This window comes from Myotis nattereri (genome assembly GCF_964212035.1).
Source record: "Myotis nattereri genome assembly, chromosome: 6".
In the NCBI taxonomy this organism is placed as follows: Eukaryota; Metazoa; Chordata; class Mammalia; order Chiroptera; family Vespertilionidae; genus Myotis; species Myotis nattereri.
This window is the reverse complement of record NC_138081.1, coordinates 11897814-11913681: the sequence shown is the minus strand read 5'-3', so window position 1 is coordinate 11913681 and position 15868 is coordinate 11897814.

The window sequence follows — 15868 nt, the reverse complement described above, 5'->3', positions numbered from 1 at the left end:
GGTAAACTGACTGAGCAAATGAGCAATTATATTTGGTGGAAGCAGAGCTTTTCACCATCAGAGAGGTGCTTTACAGACTGGAAAGAGGAAGGCTAGAAAGGATCGCGAGGCTTGGGATTGGAATAAAAAGCATTGAAATGAACTCATGCTTTTAAAATATATTTACACAGATAGACACTGGAATAGTATGGGTGTCTGTGTGTGGTGTATCATATGTTCACGGTATGTATATGGAGGAAAAACATGATTTTTTACATTAAAATACTTTTTATTGATTTATTTTATTTTATTTTTTAGAGAGAGAGAGGAAGGGAGGGAGAGAGAGAGAGAAATATTGATCAGTTGCCTCCCAGACGCACCCAGACTGGGGATCAAACCTGAAACCTTCCAGTTTATGGAACAAAGCTCCAACCAACTGAGCCACACCAGCTGGGCCTTTCTTAAATGTAGATGTGATTGACATGTAACATGCTATTCGTTCCAGGTGAACAACATTAATTGTAATATTGTATATATTGTGAAATGATCAGCACAGTCAGTCTAGTTAACCATCACCACACACAGTTCCAAAGTTCATTTCTTGTGGTGAAAACTTTTAAGATTGACTCTCTTGGCAACTTGCAAATATACAATACACTATTATCAACTAAAGTCGCCGTGCTGTACACGACATCCGTGTGACCTACTCATTTTATAGCTTGAAGTTTGTATGTGTGAATGCTTTTTACTCATATCACCTGCCCTCCAACCACCTCTGGCCAATCTACTCCCTGAGTTCAGGGCTTTTGGTTTGGTTTGGTTATTTTTTTAAGCTTCCACATATAAATAAGATCATATGGCATTTGCCTTTCTCTGTTTAACTTATTGCACTCAGTATACTACTCTTGAAGTCCATCCATGTGGTCGCAAATGGTGGGATAATATATATATTAGAAAAAAATATATATATATATATATCTCACAACCTCTTTATCATTCACCCATCGATGGACATAGGTTGTTTCCATATCTTGGCTGTTGTAAATAATACTGCAATGAACATGGGGGCGCATATATCTTTTCCAGTTAGCATTTTCATTTCTTTTGGATAAATACCTAAAGGTGGAATCACTGGGTCAGATGGTAGTTCTATTTTTAATTTTGGGGGGAACTCCCATACTGTTTTCATTAGTGCCGGTACTAGTTTACATCCTCACAACAGCGGACAAGGGTTCCCTTTACTCCACATCCACACCAGCACCTGTGATTGCTTGGAACGGTCATCCTGACAGGTGTGCGGCGACAGCCAATGTGGTTTCAATCTGCATTTCCCTGATGATGGTGACATGGGGCTCCTTTCATGTACCTGTTGGCCATCTGTATATCTTCTTTGGAAAAATGCCCATTTTTGATGGGACTGTTTGTTTTTTTGCTATTGAGTTGTGTGAGTTTAATCCCCATTACTCACAGATTCCATATCTGCAAATTCGCCGACTTGCTGAAATGTGTTTGCAATCCCCAAAATAAACACTCGCAGCACTTCCAAGGTCACTCACAGACGCGCGCAGGTCGGTGCGAAACTCTCATTGTTCAATGGGCATGCTCCCAGCTGAGCTCCAAAGGCGGCCTCCGCTCTCTTGCTTCAACCCCCAGCCTGCAAACGCGTCCCTTTCGCAGTCTGCGCAGGGCCCTGTTGTTTTCGTTTCTGTGTTTGTGGTTGGCGAGTTTGCTGTTTAAAACAAACCCCAGGTGCAGCTGAAGTGCCGTCTCGTGTTCCCAAGCGCAAGAAAGCTTCCATGTGCCTTACGGAGAAACAGCGTGTTAGATAAGCTCTGTTCAGGCATGAATTACAGTGCTGTTGAGTTCAGTGTCAACAATATAATTAAATAAGGAGTCTTTACACACAAAATCCCATAAAACAAAGTTATGACTTGATCGGCGGGTGAAAACGTTGTAACCAGAGGCTCACAGGAACCTAAGCCTGTGTTTTCCGTAGGGGCGATGGTTCCGCGTTCACTAACACCGTGTTGGTGGAAACTTTAGAAAGCATAAAACCCGTGAACAGTGAGAAGCGGCTGTATGTACAGGGATGTCCTGGCTCTACCTTTTGAGAGAACATACTGAGCAGCCCATCTCCGTGTCTAAACATTATCCTCCACTAAAAGGAACCTCTTAGAAATGGTTGGTTCCAGAGCTGGAGCAAGAAAAGTACAGAGGAACCCGGAACGTGTTATTGTGCCAGGAAGTAAGAAAATGCTTAGAGAGTGATGGGGACATGTCGAAGGACACAGGAGCCAGCTTGATGTGGGTCTGTGTGGCCCAATCTGGGACAATTTGAACACCAAACTAAATAATAATATTAACAGATTTTAACTAATCACATGAAATAGGAATCCCTGAGCTGATCCTAACATAAACAAGCACATGGGGGAGAAAGGAAGGTCTCTTTATAGTAGAATGCCAACTAATAAATGGTACGAGGAATGCTGGGGGGCGGGGAGGGGGGGGGCGGTCCTATTTGGCAACCACCATAGTGGTGTTTGATTCAGACAGGAGCTGTCAACGGACCGTGAAGCTGGTGGGCAGAGGTTCAGTGAGGATCAGGATTTGGGAATAATTTCATAAAATCTCCCCACAAGGCATGTATTAATTAGAAGGGAGAGATGGTGACTTGGCAGTGAGGAGCCTGGCAGACACTAACTTAATCAGGAATGAAGGTATGGCCCAGTCATAGTGGCTCAGTGGTTGAGCATCAACCTATAAACCAGGAGGCCACGGTTCGATTCCCCGTCAGGGCACATGCCCAGGTTGCGGGCTCTGTCCTCAGTGTGGGGCGTGCAGGAAGCAGCCGATCAACGATTCTCCTCATCATTGATGTTTCTATCTTTCTCTCCCTCTACCTTCGTCTCTGAAATCAATAAAAACATATTTATTTTTTAAAAAAAGAAATGAAGGCATGGAGTCATTTCTCTGGTATTCCTGTCAAGAAAGCATAGGGCTTGGGTCTGGTTAGGACAGTGGTCGGCAAACTGCGGCTCGCGAGTCACATGCGGCTCTTTGGTACCTTGAGTGTAGCTCTTCCACAAAATACCGACTTCTGCGCATGGGCCACGAAGTTTCAATCTCACTGTACATGCGCGCCCGCATGTGGTATTTTGTGGAAGAGCCACACTCAAGGGGCCACAGAGCTGCATGTGGCTCGTGAGCCGCAGTTTGCCGACCACTGGTTAGGAGAAAACATCAGGTTGTCACTGTTCACAGGGCTTATGCTTTCTAAGCGAATTGAGGGGCACCTCCAGAACAGAAGGCCTGACTAAGACTCGTAAGAACCCAAAGGGCAGGGAAAGGTGGAGAAGCTGGTCTAGACTGAAGGGGATGGATGCGCAGGACAACTAAATGCAATGCGTGGTCCTCGACTCCATCCTGCAGCACAAGAGGGAAAAGGCGTGGTTGTGACAGCGGCAACATTTGAACAGGGACTGTGGACAGAACGGGAATGTGTACCAATGTCATTCCCTAATCTGGGGAGCTGTGCAGTGATTCAGACAGGAGATTTTTCTTGTATTTGGGGGTGATGGGTGTCATGTTTGCAGCTTGCTGTTAAATTCAGAAAAAGATGAATGGACTTATATAAAAGGAGAGAGGAGCCCTAGCTATTTTGGCTCAATGGGTAGAGCGTCGGCCTGCGGACTGAAGGGTCCCAGGTTCGATTCTGACCAAGGGCACATGCCTGGGTTGCCGGGCTCAATCCCCAGTAGGGGGCGTGCAGGAGACAGCCTATCAATGATTCTCTTTCATCATTGATGTTTCTATATCTCTCTCCCTCGCCCTTCCTCTCTAAAATCAATAAAACATATTTTTAAAAAATAAAATAAAAGGAGAGAGGATGACAAAGCAGATGTTGTAAAATGTTAAAGAATCTGGGTGGAGGGGTTAAGGAAGTTCTTAGTACTGTTCTTGCAAATTTCTGTTAATTCAAATTTATTTCAAAATAGCCCGGCTGGCCTGGTTGGTGTGACTCAGCAGTTGAGAGTCAACCCAGGACCCAAGAGGTCACTTGTTCAATTCCCAGTCAAGGAACATGCCCAGGTTCCAGGTTCCAGGCTTAATCCCCAGTAGGGGGCGTGCAGGAGGCAGCTGCCTGATGAAATGTTTCTATCTCTCTATCCCTCTCCCTTCCCCTCTCTCTAAAAATCAATAAAATGTATTTTTTTAAAAATAGCCTGGCTGGTGTGGCTCAGTGATTGAGAGTTGACCTATGAACCTGGAGGTAATGGTTCGATTCCCCATCAGGGCACATGCCCAGGTTGTGGGCTTGATCCCCAGTGTGGGATGTGCAGCAGGCAGCTGATCAATGGATTCTCTCATCATTGATGTTTCCATCTCTCATTCTCCCTCTCTCTTCCTCTCTGAAATCAATAAAAATATTTTTTAATTATTTCAGAATAAATTATTTTAAAAACAAACAAACAGAAGTATACCTAGTGCTTTACAAAAGGCAGAGAGTTAGGGAGACTATGGTTACACAACTTTTAGAAAGTGGAATACTGTGAGAAGGTGCGCTGTGGGTCGGGTGGTGGTGTTGCCATGGAGTGTGTGCTTATTTATTTTCCATCCCAGATTAACCCCTTCTTCCCCGGGGCAACAGGCGATGCAGTTCGTGTTGTGGCGAGGGAAGGGCCACACCTGAGCAAACACTGAACCCAGGCTCGGCTGGGATGAAGGCTGCGCTGAAGTGTTTATGACTCTTCATGTCTTATCAACCCTTCCTGTCACAACCACTGCTCCCTGCCATCTGTTTACACAGACACTTATAAAACAACACGGCCTCTGCCTTGCTCGGAGCCTTGGGAATATCCACTCAGTCCTGCTGGCTCAAAGCTGGCTTCCTGCTTCCCTGCCTGAGTTTCCCACCCCGTATGGCCCTCTGTCTCAGGTTGGGGGGTGGGAACTCAGAACAGAGAATAGGGAATCCCCAACCCAGTCACCCAGCAAGGTCACGACAGGGTGGGGCTGACTGCAATTCAGTGCAATGGGCATCTATTATCGGCCTACAACGGGCAAGGTCTAGCAGAAAGTTCTTTACTCTACTGTGCAAGGAGCCTGCTTTCATTACAGGGAGGCAAGAAAAAGAAAGGCCGCCATCATGTCACCACCACCATCATCATCACCATTATCGCCATCTCCTTCATCACTGCTATGGGTTGAGTTATGTCCTCCCTAAAAATGTTGGAGTCCTATTTTTTTTTGGAAGTAAGGTCTTTGGAGGTGATCAAGTTCAGATGAGGTCATTAGAGTGGGTCTTAATCCAACATGACTGGTGTCCTTATAAAAAGGGAAAATTTGGACACAGAGAAAGACAGGCACACTGGGAGAATGCCATGTAGACACTGGGAGAATGCCATGTAGACACTGGGTGATGGTTCTACAAGCCAAACAAATCCAGAGATTGCCAGCAAAGCCCCAGGAGCTAGGAAAGAACCATGGAACAAATTCTGCCTCATACTCCTTCTGAGAAGGAACCAACCTTGCCAATACCTTGATCTCATACTTGTATGTACTGAGAGACAATAAAGAATTGTGAGACAATAAATGTCTGTTGTTTAAGCCACTCCATTTATGATACATTGTTCTAACACCTCTAGGAAGCAAATACAATCTCCATCAGCATCAGCAACATCATTACCACCACCACTACCATCATCTTCTTCTTCATCATCATCATCACCACCACCATAGTCAGCACCACCGCCATCATAACCATTGTCACCAAATTTAGATGAAGCTCATCATAGGCCATCACTGAACTCACCTAATCCTCACCACAATACTATGAGGTAGGTACTATTTCTACCCCCATTTTCCATGGACCATGAAACTAAAGTTCAGAAAGGTTAAGTAGACTTCCCCAAAGCCACCTAGCCAGAGTGTGTCTGTGCATTGGCCTCAACAATCCCTAGGACTTCTTTCCTCTCACAACAGCCAACCCTCTCCCCCAGTTGTCAGTGGGTGTGTCTGTGTCCAGTGCTCATCTCCTCCTGCTTTAATTGAGCAAATGCTTCAACATCATTTTCATGCTTCCTGGGCCCTTAAGGACACACAGGAGCAAGTGAGGATCATGCATGGACTCCTGCCCCCAGGACTGTCCACTCTTTGCCCTTAGAGAGCCTTGTCCCCACAGACAAGATTGTCCCAGCCCTGATGCCATCCGCAGAGGCGTCAATCGCCTTCAGATGCAGTGTGCAGGTGCATTGTGATGGGGTGTCAGTGCTCCAGTTGGTAACCAAGGACACTAGTCGGGCACACAGTAATCATGACTCAGAAGGACATCTACCACCGTTGTGAACATGCATTCTCAACAGCCACCAGGAAGGGCCCAGGGTATTGGAATTTCCATGTGGTTTCCACATTTCCCATTGTGCCTACTACCATTCTATTTAATTTATTTTTATTGATTTCAGAGAGAAAGGGAGAGATAGAAACATCAATGATGAGACGGAATCATTGATCGGCTGCCTCCTGCAGATCAAGCCCGCAACCTGGGCATGTGCTTTGACGGCCGTGGTCCATAGGTAGACGCTCAACCACAGAGCCACACCGGCCAGGCCAGCACCACTCTTAACACATAAAAATGCTTCCATTAATGTTTGTGGAATTATCTTGACACATTGCCAACCCAACCAGAGCCCCTACCTCTTTGATTTGTCAAATTCACTTGTCCTCCTACCCTCCCTCCCATCTTCATCCTAATATTTATGTTTTGTGGAAAGGGTAAGTGATGGTCAGGTTGAGGCCTATCGATGAAACTTTCACAGCCTATTGTCCAACCATTTGCAGAATTGATTTGCCACTTTTTGCAAAGCCTATAGCTGTTCACAGTCCCACAGCTGTTTGCAGAGCCTATCCCTATTTGCAGAGTTTCTCGTTTGTAAATATTGTTTTAAATTTAAATCACAATTTAAAATTGTAATTGTTTTATTTTGTTTTTGCTCTTTTTCTTTTTCTTTTTAATCCTCACCCAAGGATGTTTTTCACTGATTCTAGAGAGAGCGAAAGGGAGAGGGACAGAGAGAGAAACATCGATGTGTGAGAGAAACATTGATCAGTTGCCTCCCATATGCACCCTGACCTCCTGATCAGGGGTCCATCCCACAACCTAGGTATATGCCCTGACCAGGAATCAAACCCGAGACCCTTCGGTGCACTGGACGACCCTCTAACCAACTGAACCGCATAGGCCAGGGGAAAAAATTGTAATTGTTTTAAAATATGCAGATGTTTGCAGAACTGGAAGGTGTTTACAGAGTCACTAGCTGTTTGTAGAGACTGCAGCTGTTTGTGGAGTTCTTTGTTATTTGCAGATGCTGTAGTGTGCAAAACATGCTGAAGTTGACCAGTATGCCTGTTGGCTGGGTACTTCTGGCTGGGCTTTTCTCGCAGAGCTTCCTCTCCCAGGGCTCATCTAGTTAAAGCACAGACAATGTGTCCAGCATGGTATTGGAAGGATCTCCTTATACAGCTGAGGAACAATCATGGAGCATCCGTGGACCACATGAGAACAGTCCACAGAGGCACACAGGGTTGTGGGAAGATGTGAGCCACTCCGGGACTAGCCCATCCGGTCCCCACACACATCTGGAACAGCACAGCTATACTTCACACAGGCCCTCCCATGGCGGACCCCATCCGCACCCCACGCCGGCAGCCTTAAAGTTGCCCCCTGCCCCCTGCATCATATCAAAGCACACGACTACCTCTGTCCTGCCCTGCCCTCATTAAACTCCTTTCTCTTAGGGTCCTGATCCCAGCTAATCCTCAAAGAGAACAGGGAACAGATTTGCAACTAGCAGTTTGAGATGTGCCAGGAAGGGACAATCACATTTTGAAATAAGACCCTTGGAGGCTGCCCTGCCTTCATCTAAACGGCACGTCCCCTGACAGTCGGATCTGGGCACAGTGGCGGCAGCAGGCATGAATGGGGTGCATGGCAACCCGGCTGCCCGAGGGGAAAGCTTGCTCTGCAGGCACGCCCCGCTTTTTGGCCACAGCTGTAGTCTCGCTGAATCTTTGTTAATCGGATTCTCTTTTCCTGGTGACTCATGTGCCCATTGCAGAGCAAGGACGCACCCGGAATGAAAAGTGGTTCCAGTCAAGGCATGAGCTGAAGGAAGACTCAGCTGGTTCCAGGCAGTGATTTTTACCCAGCAGAAAGGTCTGCCTCTCTCTGGTGCCTGTGCGTTTGTTTCCTTGCACTTCAGCTTGGACTCTGATCGGTACATGCAATCGATGTCTTTTTCGGTTCCAGCTGTGGGTTCAGAGGCTGGTCCGGTTCTCCCGGTATCTGCCTCAGCCCGGGATCGGTTTGCACCCTTGCCTCATGACTCTTCCTCTTCCTCTCCCTCTCAAGGGCTCCGAAGCGAGCCACAGCTGCTAACGTTTCCATGTCCCAGCCTGCGAGCGGGAGCGGGAGTGGGCAGTTTGGTCCAGCTGCGAGAAGACAGCAACCATCTGGGTGCTGTGACCCCTGAATCTGTCTCTTCAGGTTCCTGGATCCCTGGTCCTCTGCCCCCCCTGCTCTCTGGGCTTCTTCAGCACCAGACCTGTAACAAAACCCCAAGGTGTGCTCATGGCCCCTCCCCCCTGCTGTACTCTCTCCGCCTTATTCCAAACCTTGCAATCCACCCGGTTGTCCAGTTGAGGTGAATCCTTCCTCTCTGAGTCCCGATACTTCTGCCCTCAACTCATCCCTTACTCTCCACCTGCTGCGAGCGTGCAGCCTCCATGTCATCCTCCCCGCAGCGACCAGTCCCCGTCTCGGTCCAGACCCCCAGGGGCAGCATCAGGCAGCAAATACGAGCCCCTGCAGTGTGCCCATCCCGGGGGACAGTGCAGCGAACAGGATAACAGCCACGCTTCAAGGAGCTCCTGGTCAGAGGGTCTTTCTTTCAGGGCTTGCCTGGAAAAATGTTGCTCTGATGCTTGGTTTTTAGTCTTTTTTTTATGTTTTTATTGATTTCAGAGAGAGGAAGGGATAGGGAGAGGAGATAGAAACATCAGTGATGAGAGAGAGAGACATCGATCTGCTGTCTCCAGCACACCCCCCACTAGGGATCGAGCCTAAAACCCAGGTATGTGCCCCGACCAGGAATCAAACCATGACCACTGACCCATGCCGGCCAGGCTTAATCTTTTTAATACATAAGCAACAGGTGTTCACTGAGAAAAAACTGGGCAACGCACATAAGCAGACCAAAACAATACAAGTCACGCTTTCTTATTGAGATGTAATTGCAGATAGCCTTGTGTAAGTTTAAGGTATACCACTGTTAATTTGATACATGTAGGCATTGCAGTGTGGTTACCACACAGCATCCGCTAGCACCTCCCTAATGTCACATAATTAACGCTTCTCTTTTATGGTGAGAACATTTAAGATCTAGTCTCTTAGCAACTATGTGAAAATCACTCTGAAATCCACCACTCTTTCCACCTCCTACGACAGCCCCTCACCCCCCCCCCAAAAAAAAAAACACCCACATCGTTAACCTTTTGGTATAGTTCTTTCCAAACACTTGTCTTTTTCCTATTTGAATATTTAAAAACACCACTGATGTCCCTTCCCACTCCAAATGTATTTGTTTATTCAGCAAATATTTATTCTAAAGTGCCACCATATGCCAGGCCCCGGGCTGGATGCTGGGGATACAGAGACAGACAAACTATTGGAGGAGACAGATATGAAGCAAAAAATAATAATAATAATAAATCACATACATTAATATATGATTCTCGACTGGGACGCTTCTCATGAAGCCAGGGTGTGGGGGAGCATGAGCATGCGTGATGGGCCAGGGGCTGGCGTGGGGCCTTGTGGAGGCCAGGAAAGACTTCGCCGAGGAAGAGTAGGGCTTGCCAGGAGGAAGGGCAGCGGGCGAGTGTTTGGGGAGGCAGACCCTGAATTCACGAACAGGCTGACTTACCCCCTGGCCACCGCGGCACCGTGTCTGGGGTGCACCATACTCAAAGGAGCCCATGTTGGTGTTTTAGTTTCTTTTAAAATCAGAAAAAGCCGAAACTGGTTTGGCTCAGTGGATAGAGCATCGGCCTGCGAACTGAAAGGTCCCAGGTTCGATACCGGTCAAGGGCATGTACCTGGGTTGCGGGCACATCCCGGGTAGGAGATGTGCAGGAGGCAGCTGATCGATGTTTCTCTCTCATCGATGTTTCTAGTTCTCTATCTCTCTCCCTTCCTCTCTGTAAAATTTAAAAAAAATAAAATAAAATAAAATAAAATCAGAAAAAAATAATGAACTTCTAGCTGGAACGAAGTGTTTAAATATAATACTCATGTGTTGGTCTTTATATTGGCACATTTGTGAAATATGATTTATGGAGGAAGGGGCCCCACAAAGGCAGCAGTGCCCACGACAGGCAGTGTGGCGCTGGCGTGAAGGCCCACGTGGCTGAAGCAGACACAGAGCGAGGACTGAGAGGTGAGCGGTGTGCTGGAGAGGCGGTGAGCTGGGGCTGGAGGCCACGGCAAGGACGGGGACTGTATGTACCAGCGACAGGGAAACGGAGAGGTGACAAGATCCTATCAACGTTTTATTTAATCTCTAAAAAGAAAATGTCTCATTAAAAAAAAGAGAGGAGAGAGAATCTTAAAAGCAGCAAGAGAAAAAAATGTTAGTAAAAAAAAAAATAAAATAAAAATAAAATGTCTTTTCTTAAACCACAATACCAGATCACACCTTAAAAATATTAACATCTGGCCCTGCCAGGGTGCTCAGTGGTTGAGCATTGACCTATGAACCAAGAGGTCATCGGTTTAATGCCTGGTCAGGGCACATGCCCAGGTTTCGAGCTTAATCCCCAGTAGGGGTGTGCAGGAGGCAGCCTATCAATGACTCTCTCTGTCACCGGTATTTCTATCTCTCTATCCCTCTCCCTTCCTCTGTGAAATCAATAAGAACATATTTTAAACCAAATTAATATCTGGGAATGAATAACAGTGGTGGTTGCATGACACTGTGAATGTACTCAATTCCACTGAGTTGTACACTTGAAAACCATCAAAGTGGTAAATTTGTTATGTACATTTGATCACAATAAAAAAAAAAGATTGAGGCAGCAGATAGTCAATGGGAGAAAATAAACAAAAACTTCTTAATACCATCAAATGTCCATTCAGTGTTCACATTTCCAATTGCCTCATAAACGTTACACATTGTTAAGCTGTCTTGCTTTTGTGTTTTACTGTTTGAATCAAGAGCCAAATAAGGTCGATACATGTAATTGATTGGCCTCTTCCCAGTCCCTTGCAATCTATAAATTTCTGATCCATCTTTCGCCCTCTCTCCCGTCTCTTTTTTTCTGGTTATTTATTTCTTACCAGTGGGTTGACTGGCATTTTGTCGATGACATCCCGGTGCTGTAGGTCTCTGTCCTCTGTTCCCTACAAATGGTGAGCTGGATGTAAAGACTTGATCAGATTCAAGTTCAACTTGGGGCAAGTCCACTTCAGGGCGGGCCTCGGGACTTCCCTCAGGGGGCAGCTTGGTCTCTCTTTGGGGACGCTGAGAGCCAGGATGGTCACTGCCTAGGTGACCCTCGGGCACCAGGGGGAGCAGGTTGGAGGCCTAGGTGGGCCCAGCATCTACCATTCATCCAGGGAAGGACCTGCTGGTGGAGGAAGGGGCAGCAGTGGCCCCGGGCCCTTTCCTGGCCACCACCTCTGAGCGCCGACCTTTCTCTCCCTTGGTGGAGAACCCCTCTCGTAGATGAAGACAACCTCACCGGGGATTTCCGCGTGCCTTGGGCTTATAGTTTTGAAATCAGCAGCAGGGCCAACACTGTGCACCCCAGCAGGTGCCAGCCTGGCTCTGGGGGGACAGGGGCTGGGCGCTGGAGGGGCTGAGCTGGCTCGGACCCGCCCTGTCCAAGTGCTCAGAGGCCTCTGCCATCAGACCAGTCTGGGTCCTGATCCTCGATCGCCATGCACCAGATTGGGCAGTTACTTCCCCTCCCCGAGCCTCCGTTTCCTCTCAGGTAAATGGGGATAAAGGCCAGGCTTGGAGGGCCGTAGCTCACAGTGACGGCGACTCAAGTCATGGCACCACTGATCACTACTCCCTTCGTCGGCCTGATGTAAAGTGGGTCAGGAAGGGCCTAGGCCGCTCACCCCAATGTGCCCGTCTTCAGTCGGGTCCTTGAGCCGGCTCAGCCCCCGGCTTCTCCAGACCAGACCAGCGTGGGTCCCTGTCTCAGGAGAAGAGGCTTTGGGTCGCTGGTGGAGAGAGAGGTGTTTTGTGACCAGGGACAGGGATTCCGTTCCTTATGATAAGTGAGTAGTTGCTTATATGTTAGGTGCCCCGTCGTGAGGTCTGGGGCCCCAAGCCCCGGGAGCCCCAGTGCCTGGTGAGCCATCGCCCACAATCGCATGTCCCAGGAGTCCACGGCCAAAGTCCTGCCTGTGCCCAAGTTCTGTTTATTGCCCAGCTCGGCCCTGGAGGTTGGCTCAGGAGGCAGAAATTCCAGGAATCCCGGGTCCTCCTTCGACTTGGCATCCTCCTCAACCTCCTCCCTCCCGCCCTCTCCTCTACCAATCCTTGGGCCTCTGTCCTATTGGGAGCACAAATGGCCAATTGTCCTGGGATCGTGATGTCCCTCGGGAGTAGCCGCCCTGGGGCCAGATGTGGCTGTTGAGGGCATTAAGCACTGGGTCTGAAGGAGGCCTTCTGGAGCTGCTTAGAGCAGCCAGAGCGTGAGGGAGGTTAGGGGAGGCGGGCTGGGGAGAGGCTGTGCGTGAGCAAGTGTCAGGCAACGGGGGATGGGAAGCAGTTTTCCTGGTGCTCCCTCCAGAATGCAGCAGGCCCTGCAAACTGCATCAAGTAGCAGAGCTCCCCAAACAGTGGCAGCCCCTAAATCACGAAGCCGCTAGCTCCTAACATCTACTGTCACCCCTGCCTCTCACGGCCCTGTTCCCACCTCCCTTCTGGTCCCCATGTGGACTCTCGCCCCCACTTCCTAAAGGACACACCTGTGGGGTGAGCACTTGGAAATGCTAGTGACCAGGACACTTGCTGCAAACCCTCCAGACAAACCTTCACCGTCGGGTGAACCTGTGGACTTCTAACTGGCATGCTTTTAAATGCATACAATAAAATGTGCCGTATTATAAAGGCAACCAATTGCATCAAAACACGATTATCGACACATGTTGTAAAAGTACAATTTGTGTATAGAACGTACAGGCAGGTGCAGCATAATGGCTTCAGTCAACAACAGGCCGCACACTCAGCAGTGGTCTCATCAGGTTATAATGGAGTTGAACATTTCCTATCGTCTAATGACCTCATGGCCACCGTCATGTCCTAGCTCAAGGCATTATACAACTCCGACCACTGTGTCACAATGCGTTACAACTGCCTACAGCAGCGGTTTTCAACCTTTTCTGTCTCACGGCACACATAAACTAATTACTAAATTCTGCGGCACACAAAAAAAACATATATTTTTTGCTGATCTGACCAAAAAATAGATACAATTTTGATTCATTCACACCAGATAGCTATTATTGTATTGGCTGTTGTCATTATATATATATATATATATATATATATATATATATATATATATATATATATATATATATGTATATATTGATTTCAGAGAGGAAGAGAGATAGAAACATCAATGATGAGAGAGGATCATTGATCAGCTGCCTCCTGCACACCCCCTACTGGGGACTGAGCCTGCAATCTAGGCATGTGCCCTGACCGGGAATCAAACTGTGACCTTCTGGTTCATAGATCAAAGCTCAATCACTGAACCATGCCAGCTGAGCGGCTGCTGTCATTTTTTTATTTGACAATCTAAGGGGAAAGAGGTCAGTGCCATTGATTGAATAGTCAGGTATTGCATGTTTTAAAAATTCTTGCAACACACCAGTTGAAAATCTCTAGCCTATGGTATTCAGTATAGTAGCATACTATAGTTTTGTAGCTAGAAGATGTAGGGGAACAGAATTTTCACCCCAAGTTATGTCTCTTTGGCACAGGATTATTTTAGGCTGGTTAATTCTAAAAAAAGAGCAGGCCTGGCAAAAGCTCAGGAAACCAGGTTGACATTCCCCTTTGTAAAATGCATTCACGTTTGTAAGAAAAGTCTCCCTTGGACAGGGTGTCTTCCTGGGTGCACCAGCAGAGGGGTGACCTTCTCCTTATCTCCAGAAACTCTTATCAGTGCCGCTAAGTCTGAAATCTGTATGGCAATCTTCGACCTAAGAATGTCCAAACCTGCAGAGAATATTTCTGAGTCTATTTGAACCAAACTGATGACATTTGCCTGGAAGCCAGATCTCAAATGCTCCACAGAAGGGATTTTTTGTGTGTTTTTTAACAGTCCCATTTGCCCTGGTGCCCTGCCCCCTGCCTTACACTCACCTTTTCCCTCTGCCATTCTCATCAGCCAGCTCCATTCAGTCTTTCTGAGAGGTCTGTAGGTACTGGATGTGGTGACCAAAATAAACAGTTGAAAAATGGTTAGGATCCACAGACGCAAAGTGTTGGGGTCTCATGCCATACTCCTTTCCTGACTAAAAAAGAGGGCATTGTGCACCCCAAAGGAATGACTCTCAAATGGTGGAACTTCGGGGATCAATGAGAGGAAGGTTTGGGTTGGTTCCATAGCACACACAGCCCTGCTGTGCTCCCTAGAAAGGCCCCGGGGGAAGGCATAGTTCTCGATGACCTCTGACCCGGCCAGTGGGCTTCTCTTCTGATTGAATTGTGTTTCCTGGCAGTAAAAATTTTAGACGCCTCATAGCAATGAAATTCCGATAGTATGATGTTCCCTTTGTAAGAGAAAGACTTTGAAATGGCCATACAGATTTATCTGAAAGCTCCCAACACTAATAATTAGAATCAGTGCTTGTGCTCTGCCCTGAACCTGTGAGGATGTTTCTCTCCCCCGCAGACTGGCTCTCAGTACAGGGCAGGCAGCTCCTGGGGTAACCGGAACCCGCCAGGCCACACCTATGGGGCTTAGTATTGTCACTCAGCTGCCTCTCTCTCCTCAATGTCTGGCTGATCCCTGTAACTTCAAATATCTTTTTTTAAAAAATTATATTTTATTGATTTTTTACGAGAGGAAGGGAGAGAGATAGAGAGCTAGAAACATCGATGAGAGAGAAACATCGATCAGCTGCCTCCTGCACACCTCCTACTGGGGATGTGCCCACAACCAAGGTACATGCCTTTGACTGGAATCGAACCTGGGACCCTTGAGTCCGCAGGCCGACGCTCCATCCACTGAGCCAAACCGGTTATGGCAAACTTCAAATATCTTACCATGAATTTACAAGGTCAATTTTTACTACTTGTTTGTGTTTTTTTATATATATAAATGATTATTCACAAATTTGATGCAAGTTTATAAAATTTACTGTAGTACTTTTTTGTGTTTTTACCTTAAATCTTACATATAACATAAAATTTACCACCTTAACATCAAATTTACCATCTTTTTAAGCGGACAGCACAGTAGTGTTAATTATATGATCCTCATTGTACAAATCTCTAGAACTTTCTTATCTTACAGAACTGAGACTCTACTCCCTGAACAATTTTGCCCCCTCCCCACATCCGCTGGCCATTACTATTATCTGTTTCTAAGACTGTTTGACAACAGTCATGGGCCACTTAGGGACATGGATACATTCTAAGAAATTCATCCTTTTTTTTTTTTTTTTAATCTTTGTTGAAAGTATTATATATGTCCCCTTCCCCGCACCCCCCATTGACCCCTTCTAGCCCGCCCCTGCCCCAGGCCTTCACCACCCTATTGTCTGTGTCCATGGCTTATGCATATATGCATACAAGTTCTTTGG